The sequence below is a fragment of the Pseudochaenichthys georgianus genome, chromosome 18 (assembly GCF_902827115.2).
Source record: "Pseudochaenichthys georgianus chromosome 18, fPseGeo1.2, whole genome shotgun sequence".
NCBI classification, from domain to species: domain Eukaryota; kingdom Metazoa; phylum Chordata; class Actinopteri; order Perciformes; family Channichthyidae; genus Pseudochaenichthys; species Pseudochaenichthys georgianus.
Genome location: NC_047520.1, coordinates 1,847,129 through 1,855,560, shown reverse-complemented (window position 1 = coordinate 1,855,560; position 8,432 = coordinate 1,847,129). Strand labels below are relative to the sequence as shown.

The 8,432-nt window shown below is 43.5% G+C and overlaps 2 long non-coding RNA genes across 2 annotated transcripts; both read right to left on the bottom strand.

The window, feature by feature from the left end:
• Positions 1–2,339: 2,339 nt before the first annotated feature.
• LOC139435747 (uncharacterized) lies at positions 2,340–3,404 on the bottom strand. The gene is made up of 4 exons (XR_011644958.1): positions 3,314–3,404; positions 3,121–3,229; positions 2,506–2,584; positions 2,340–2,400 (listed from the first exon to the last, which is right to left on the bottom strand). It is a non-coding gene; the product is annotated as an uncharacterized lncRNA (long non-coding RNA).
• Positions 3,405–4,217: 813 nt separating this feature from the next.
• LOC117463955 (uncharacterized) lies at positions 4,218–8,432 on the bottom strand. The gene is made up of 4 exons (XR_004553991.1): positions 8,327–8,432; positions 5,063–5,173; positions 4,346–4,477; positions 4,218–4,241 (listed from the first exon to the last, which is right to left on the bottom strand). It is a non-coding gene; the product is annotated as an uncharacterized lncRNA (long non-coding RNA).

The window sequence follows — 8,432 nt, the reverse complement described above, 5'->3', positions numbered from 1 at the left end:
CGGCTGCGTTCCATTCAGAAATAACAGACACGTGTAGAAAAATAACTAAAATCATGAAATCTTCTTTATTCTATACTTTCTTTCAACAGATTCTGTTCTCTCTGGTTGCCAGGACCTGTTGAGTCTTCCTGTTTCCAGTCTGTGGTCACTGAGCCTGTGCCTGGTTAGGGTCTGTCTCTGCTTTGGAGAGCAGTGTTGCTGAGAGACGGGTCAGAGTGGCTCTGAGAGGGGCAGCTCGCCTCAGCACCAGCTGACATAGGGGACTCTTCTCTGGGTCAGCTCTGGGCTCTGGAGGGCTTTGAGTGGAGGGGGTCTCGGGGCTGGACCTAAGGTGGTTAAAGGATGTTAGTGCTCTCTCTTGAGTGTTGATGATCAGTGGGTATCTGCCTGATTCTGCTCTGCAGGCATGTGTTGGTGTTTCCTCTGAACACGTCAGATGTATCTGCAGAACTCTGCATGCAAAGACTCTGCTGGATGTTTGTCCCAGCGGGTAGAGCTCTGTGGACGAGTACAGCGCCATGGGCTGGATCCTTCATACCGTACAGCGCCATGGGCTGGATCCTTCATACCGTACAGCGCCATGGGCTGGATCCTTCACTACCGTACAGCGCCATGGGCTGGATCCTTCACTACGTACAGCGCCATGGGCTGGATCCCTTCACTGCCGTACAGCGCCATGGGCTGGATCCTTCACTGCCGTACAGCGCCATGGGCTGGATCCTTCACTGCCGTACAGCGCCATGGGCTGGATCCTTCACTGCCGTACAGCGCCATGGGCTGGATCCTTCACTGCCGTACAGCGCAACGGGCTGGATCCTTCACTGCCGTACAGTGCCATGGGCTATACATTTAATCCAAATGCTGGGTTAAATTAATTACAGCCCTGGGTTAATTCTACCATAGATTGGGTTAAATATTACACCCCAGCTTGTAGATCTGCCCTTTCTAAATCTCAAAATCTTTGCTTCTGGTTTGAGAACCACTAATAGCAACATACGTTTTTTCAGAAATTACTGGTTCATATACTGGCCATGTAAACGTTACAAAGAAAATCCTCCAACATGATCACAAAAATGTACTGCTCCTTTAGGTGATCCGAACGACAGGAAACTAAGATGTGCAAATAAACATTTTAACAATTTATGCTTCCACCATTTAGCTCTTTTAACTCAGCACACAACTTGCTCATAAAATACTTTGAGCATTAGGTAGTATTTTGAACATCACACACACACACTTCAAAAATCCTGCAATATTTGATTTAACCAGATAGAACCCTATTCTGAGCCAAGCAGAAGAAGAGAGAGAATAGAACAGGAGGACCAGCAGAAGAAAAGAAAAGGATCAAGACCACAAGTCTACTTGCAAGGAAGTATTGCTGCACGCAAGGACGTAGCAGACTCCTCTCCTCCCTTGATTTCGTACACTGCATTTTGGAAGAATTTCCATACAGCTTCATACTGCTTTGTGTAGTCGATGTCAAAGATATAGAATACCTTGAAACAGACATCGACTGCCTGAAGCAATGTGTTTTGTTCCAACGCCTCCCCATCAAGAATAACGAACGCCTGAGAGGTGTGCCAAATGTCGTTTCCCAGGGACAGGACATATGGGTAAGGTCTTGACACCTTCGCCTCACGGAGGTACTCCACCAAGTTTGTTCCAACCTGAGAAAGAAATAAAGAACAAAAGACAAGATGAATTAAACAAAGTAAAAGATTGTGCAAAAGCAAAGAGTAAGCAAGATTTGGCAGTGGCTGATAAAATGCATATTCAGAAACAATGTTCTGAATTATTCTTGAGCCAAGGAATAACAGGCAGTCAGGCACATTCTTAACCACTTACACTGGACCTGGTTGGCTCTGTACTTTAGACCACTGTTTTCCATCTTCACCAAATCTCTTCGCCAAAAATAGCCGATCTAGCTGCCATTTTTGGATAATGTCCCCGCCACCCCCCCAAGAATATGGATGCTGGGTTCAAGTGATTAAAAGAATAACATTTCCCTTTAGATATGCAGAGGGACTTACAGGCTTATGATCGATGAAGGCCAACTTAGACTCCTCGATAGTGTACCGGAACACTTTTCGGCCAACCCTGTAGACAGTTGGTGGAAGCAGTGTTGGTAACTGGCTCAGAGCAAGTTCCCCCAAACAATCTGTAGGAAGACAATGTTATAGGTATGTGGCATGGCATATCTGTGAATTGGTCATTTAGTAGCAAAATAAAGTCTACTGTACAATATAACAATGTATTACCGGGTGTTAATCCATCAAGCGACGAGATAAGTTTCCCTTCCCGTCTCGCCAGGTGCAGGATCTTGTCTTTCAACAAAGGTAGCCAGGTTTCGAAGAGCTTAGGCGCAGCCTCTCTATGTAGGATCTGAAAGTCCTGTGCAATCTAAATGAAAAAGAAAATTCAATGTGGCAGCTGACATACTGATAAAAGATTGTTATAAACAATGCATCCACATCATATGTAAACATATACTCCTTCCTAACTTACCATGCCTGGAGTGAATAGATGTGGGAACTCTTGGCGGATCCCCTGAATGTCCCACCCGTTTTCCCTTAAAGACTTGGCCCTGTTTGATAGTTTGCAGAAAGTACAGCAGTACAAGAATGTTAAAAGGATAACACAAAAAGCCCCGAGGGCAGTTGCAGACAGGTGCTCTTGTATGGCAGTTTTGGAGGGTAAGGAGTTGCACTTTCTTGATGGCTGGTGGTAGGGTGTTCCACATTTTGGTAGCATAATAGTAAAATGCATTCATCCCCATGTTTGTGTCGATTATGGGGGGGGGGGGGGGGGGGGGAGAGTAATGGAGCTCCCACTGGTGTTGCGCCCTTTTATTTTTGACAGGTACATGGCACTGGTCCCTTGAAAACCAGGCCCATTGCAAGCTGCTGTACTCTGTCCTCCCCTGAGCCATCCCACTATAGCATCATAATGAGCAGGGGTTAGGTCATAGGTGTGAGAGGTCTAGTAGTAGTTTGTTTTGAGAAGTCTGTAGTTCAGATTTGAATGACTTGAGGTGCAACAGTACCATGATGAGGTGCATGCATAGGCAAAATGACATTGAATGAGTGCTGCAGCTAGTGTCCTCAGTGCATTCCTACTGACCTGTACACTGCTGTATCCTGCATGTATTGCTCCACCTGGTTGAGGGGCTGCGAATTGTGTTTCAGCCATTCTTTACACTGTATGGCTCTTTCTTCCGATATGGTACATTCTATAAAAGTACACATAAGGATATTAACAATCTCAAATTATGTGTCTGTATTACTTAAACAAATTATTCAGTTCCAACGATTACCTGGTATGAATGTCCTACGAGTGCCAGCTTCACTACTTTGTGGTGGTGTCTGCTGCGTGCTCCGTGACCTGGCCGGTTTTCTCATCCTCTTTCTGACGTTCTGAAGCCTCTCTTCGAGGAATCCAGTGGCTGGGCGGTGGTTCCGTCCTAGGGTGAACCAGTATCCCTGTCAAGAAATGAAAGTCTTTGGTGAATAGAGATGAGGCACATTTTGATAGCGTGGCGACAACATGTGGCTGAGCCATCTAGAACAGGGTTTGTCTGTATGTCTGTCTGACAACACATCAAACAGCACAGAAGTCCAGTACTCTGGTGCTGGGAGATGAGTTATATTGTGTTCAACTGACTGTTTTAGCATCAATTCCTCAATAAAATGTTAATTACTTACGAAGCCACTGCTTGTGTCCGACTCGTCCTTCAAGGAGGGAAACCCATGAATCAAAGCTGCAGCCAAGGCCTTTTTTGTCTCACTGGTAGGACTGCAAACACAGAAAAACTAAATTACCAGCAGAGTCAAATTAGATCTTAAGTATTTCTAAAACATGTGTTGCACCCCAGTATAATGGCCGTAGCATATTCTGCAGCTAATAGGCATCCTAATAAATTAAAAACACTACTGAACGTGTGTTTTGGTACATGTGTTGTGCATGTTTATGTTGGTGGTCTAGGTAAATGTGAGACTTGAAAGTAGTGTCCCGTCTTATCTTTTCCCCTGAAAGAAGATTCATATACCTTTTTCAAACCAACATAACATTCAGCAAAAACAAGAAAAAACCCCACTATTTTTAATTACCTCTCTCCAAACTTCTCCATGAGGTGAGATACCAAAATACGGACAAGGCACTTTCTTTGCGAAGGGGTGATCACATCCTCATCAAGGCTCCCCAGGATCAGCTTGCCTTGAGCCTGTGAGAATCTGGCGGATATCCTGAGAAAATTGCAAGAAGGGACAACATCACAGATATCGTTTATTACTCTTTAGTGTTGATTAAAGAAAAGAGTGAAACCCAAGTCTTAAAAATTGGAGCTTACAAATTGTGGAATTATATGTAGTGTTTGAGGTATCATCGCTGGTACGACAGGTGCCGTTTGGTCCTCCATGGAGGGTGGAGTTGTGGCAGTTGGTTGGACATCAGGACTTGTAGGTGGCACAGCAGGTTCAATCTAAACAGAACCCAGGTTAATGTAACAAACAGTGACAGCCACCTAGAATTGCCGGATGAGCATCAGTAATGTAAATCAGTGTACCACACCAGCGGACTCAGTAGACTGCACACAGTATGCATTGTGTGGAAGATATGCACCACGCCAACGTTTTGATAAATTCAGAGACCTGTGTAAAGTATGGTTTATATTGACCCCTAAGAGACACAAAACCACTCAGAAACCCTTCACCCGAGTGAATGAAAAATGCGACAAGTTTGGACCATGCAGATCTGTGGCAAATTGAAAAAGATATAAAACAAACATGTAACTTCTTAAGTGACAGTGACTACCCGTCGCCGTCGGGGGGAAACCGTGTATGTCCAAAATTGTTCCGTTTATAATTTTTAACATTTTAAAATTGTGAAATAGCCAATCGACAAGCTCTTGACGTTGGGAGCTTGTAGATCTATTTGTACTACTTTTGTACAACACTATGACGAATTAGTACATTTAGAAATATAAAAAACATAGTTTAAATATGGAGACACAAGGTTTCTGCCCAACAGCAACGATATGTAGACAGATTAAACAAAAAATACTTACTGTACAATTTATCACATCCATCCCAGTATTTACAGAAACATCCCAGTACTCCATCGCATGATCATCCCTGTAGTCCAAAGGCACCTTTTAAGCAGCATTTATAGCTAACCACTAAACAAATATGGCAGGAAAAAATGGACTTGTCGAGTCAAAATGCTATTTACAAAGCGTCATACTCCTGGTGGCAGTAAACTGATTTTCTAAAAAAGTCTATAGCGCAGTGAAATGTATAAACTGTCATCAGTCTCGCTGAATGACTTCACTGCATGTAGGGGATGGTGATCAAGCAGCTCTCTCTCATCAACAGCTGCCAAAACTTGAGTGAGAATCACACTGTATGCAAAGAAATGCCTATCAAACCATTGTGTTTCCCACTTCTGTACAACAAGTTGTATTGTTGGTGTGTGTGATGTTTGGTCTAGTACTAAAATGGACTTTATGAGACCAAATTGGGGCTCTCCATCTGGGTCATAAGACAGGAATACAGTCGTGCCTGCTCGATATGCAGTTCCCTTAAAGGTAACCGAGGCTGGTTCATACAATTCACTGAAAAGGGGAATGCCTGTGAGACCACTTTCGATGTCTTTAACTCCCTCAATGTTGGCCAGAAAGGTAGTGTGCCCTGGACCAACTTCTTCCACACAGCAAAGTATAGCACTGCGCTATCTGATGGCGAAAGGCCATGGTTTTGCAAATGTTTCGGAAAGTGCATGTTACATGGCTAACCCGTTTAAAAAAGTTGTGTTTCGCTTCGAATCTCATAGCCCAAAACTGAGTCAAGGGTCCGAGCTTTTGAATGGCTCTTGGGTAATGGAGCATGAAGTGGTGTTTTGGCAGCAAATAGTGAAGAGGATAGAGCTCCAGGAAGAGAGAGTGATGCTCTTCAAGGATTTTAGCTAAGTACAGTGTTGCTTCAACAGTAAGAGAAGGAGAGAAGATGAACTCCATACATAACAGTAACAGTAGGAGAAGTTTCCATTCCTTGCAATGCATGGGGACTAGGGATGCCAGCGATTATTCGAATATTCGTTACAGTCTCCATAATCGAATATTATTTTTAAAAATCGATTTATTTATATATATTTTTTCATTATTATTTTTTTTTTTTTTTATTATTTATGTTTTTTTTTTTTTCTGGCTTAGTTTCAACCAACATATATATACAAATATACATATGCTAATAATAGTAATAGTATTAATAATTGTAAATGGCCATTGGTCACACCACCAGTTTGTTTTACTGTAAACTTGGAGGAAGCCTGCGTGCAGAGCAGACTGCTGCTGCAGCACGCTACACACCGACCCCACCCCCCCCCTCTCCCTCACACCGACCCCACCCCCCCTTCTCCCTCTCCCTCACTAAAGATGAACAAAGCGGCAGGTAAAAAGAGTTCCTCCTCGTGGAACTACTTCAAACTTACAAGTCCGAAGGAAGTCGAATAATCGATTATTATTCGCCAGGGCAGCCGAATAATCGATTTTGATCATGGTCAGTTTCTGGCAACCCTAATGGGGACCAGGTCACCTATCATTGTCGGCAGCAACCTAAGTAGGCACCACATTTGAGCTGCTGATTGATGCATGGCGCCTTTAACCTTTTTTAGATCATCCTTACTAATTACAGAAGGTTTGTTACCCTTATCGCAAAAGCCGTAGTCAAAGCTTGTGATTCTGTAGTTTAGTTTGTCAAGTGTTAGATGTTTCTGCTCAATCAGCGAAGTCAACACAAGCTTGACTTCATATGGCCCTACGCCTTCCAGTATATCATGCATGATGTCAGGTGCTATGTTGTCGGTTACATGATAGAAAGACAAGTCATTCAAGACACTGTCTCTATTCAGGCCTGTCTGGGAGCGGTCGGCTGTACGCAAATCTGCCTCATGACTATTGACATCACGCAATAGTGCAGGATCTGCCAGCGTCTGAGACCTCCGGGCATCCTTATGTATTCTGCAAAACCGACACATATCATTTCCAGAGAAGCTTTCAATATAGCCAAGCATGGCATTCACGCCCAAATTGTCTCCCACTACCTGGACCACTGTAAACCTTACAACACCTTGAAAGTTGGGGGTATCAACAGTGATGCCATCCCTCTCAAGACACCTGATCTCTTCCACAATAGCACTGCATCAAGGCCATAGGTCTCAGCGTCATCGGATTTGTACACTGCTAAAAGGAAGTGTGACTGCAAACTTGATAGCAGGTCTGGTGGCAAGCTCTTTAGGGTGAAATATATAAATCCTAACTTGTGAACCCCAGTCTTAGACCCAAGCGGATTGACTGTCTCACAATCATCTTGGTAAATCATAAGTGGGATCGAAACCTCTTTTAATAACAGTGGATGCGTTTTACAAAACTGCCCATCAAATAAATCTTGAAGAGCATCACTCTCTCTCTGCTGCCATTCTTGCATGGCCTGTAAAACCCCAGGAATTTCAAGTAGCTTGGTTAGAAGGCGCTGCAGCGGAATACGCTGATATGAATCACGAACTGAGACTTGTCGCACAGTGCCAGTGGCAGAGGCCCTTTGCTGAACAAAGCATGCCCCCCCAGTGAACATCTCCTCAACTGGCTGAATGAAGTTTCCTGATTTAGCAAAATACTGCATCTGTTTATAATCTGTATCAAGTCCTTTGAAAGGCTCGGCTAATTCCAAGAACTCCAGCCCAAGCTCTTCTACCTCTGGGCTTTGATCAAGACCAAAATGACGAAATAAAGACATAGTCTTTGATTCTAGTTTGCGCACAATATCACCAATTAAACTAGAGGTGTGTTGAACCATAAAGTTTAAGTTAGAGAATGTCAAAGAAGGTTTAGACCTCAGATGAGCTAAAAAAAAGGGCTACCCGGTTGGTCATGTCATCTTGCCCTAGTTCATCCCATTCATCCTCAACTCCCTGTACAGGCTCATTGTCAGCAAGCTGTATGTCAACAGGCTGGGCTGGACCTTCAAGGGGATCATCGGGAGTATCACTTTGGTTTTCATGCTCCTTTAATAGGTGTCTTCTATAAGACCTTATAAAAGAAAATGTTCTACCACAACCAGTTTCACTACATTGGAAATATGTTGATGAATGGTTTACATGATGTACTGCACGTAAATGTTGAAAGAGAGTCTTGGCATCTCCTGGAATTTGCCTTTTGCATTTAAAGCAAATATATGCCATCTGCTCACAAATTTGAACAAATCCTCAGAATTAATATGCGTGTGTGGGGGAGGGGTGTAGCCTCTCACATCTGCAGTGATCTAACTATACTTACAAGTCCTCTACATTTTTTGAGGAACTTAAGCCTGGGGCCAGCTTTTGGAATCAATTGGCTGATGGTCCCCTCGTCTAAAAGAAGAAAACTCTCCTCGTCAATTCCC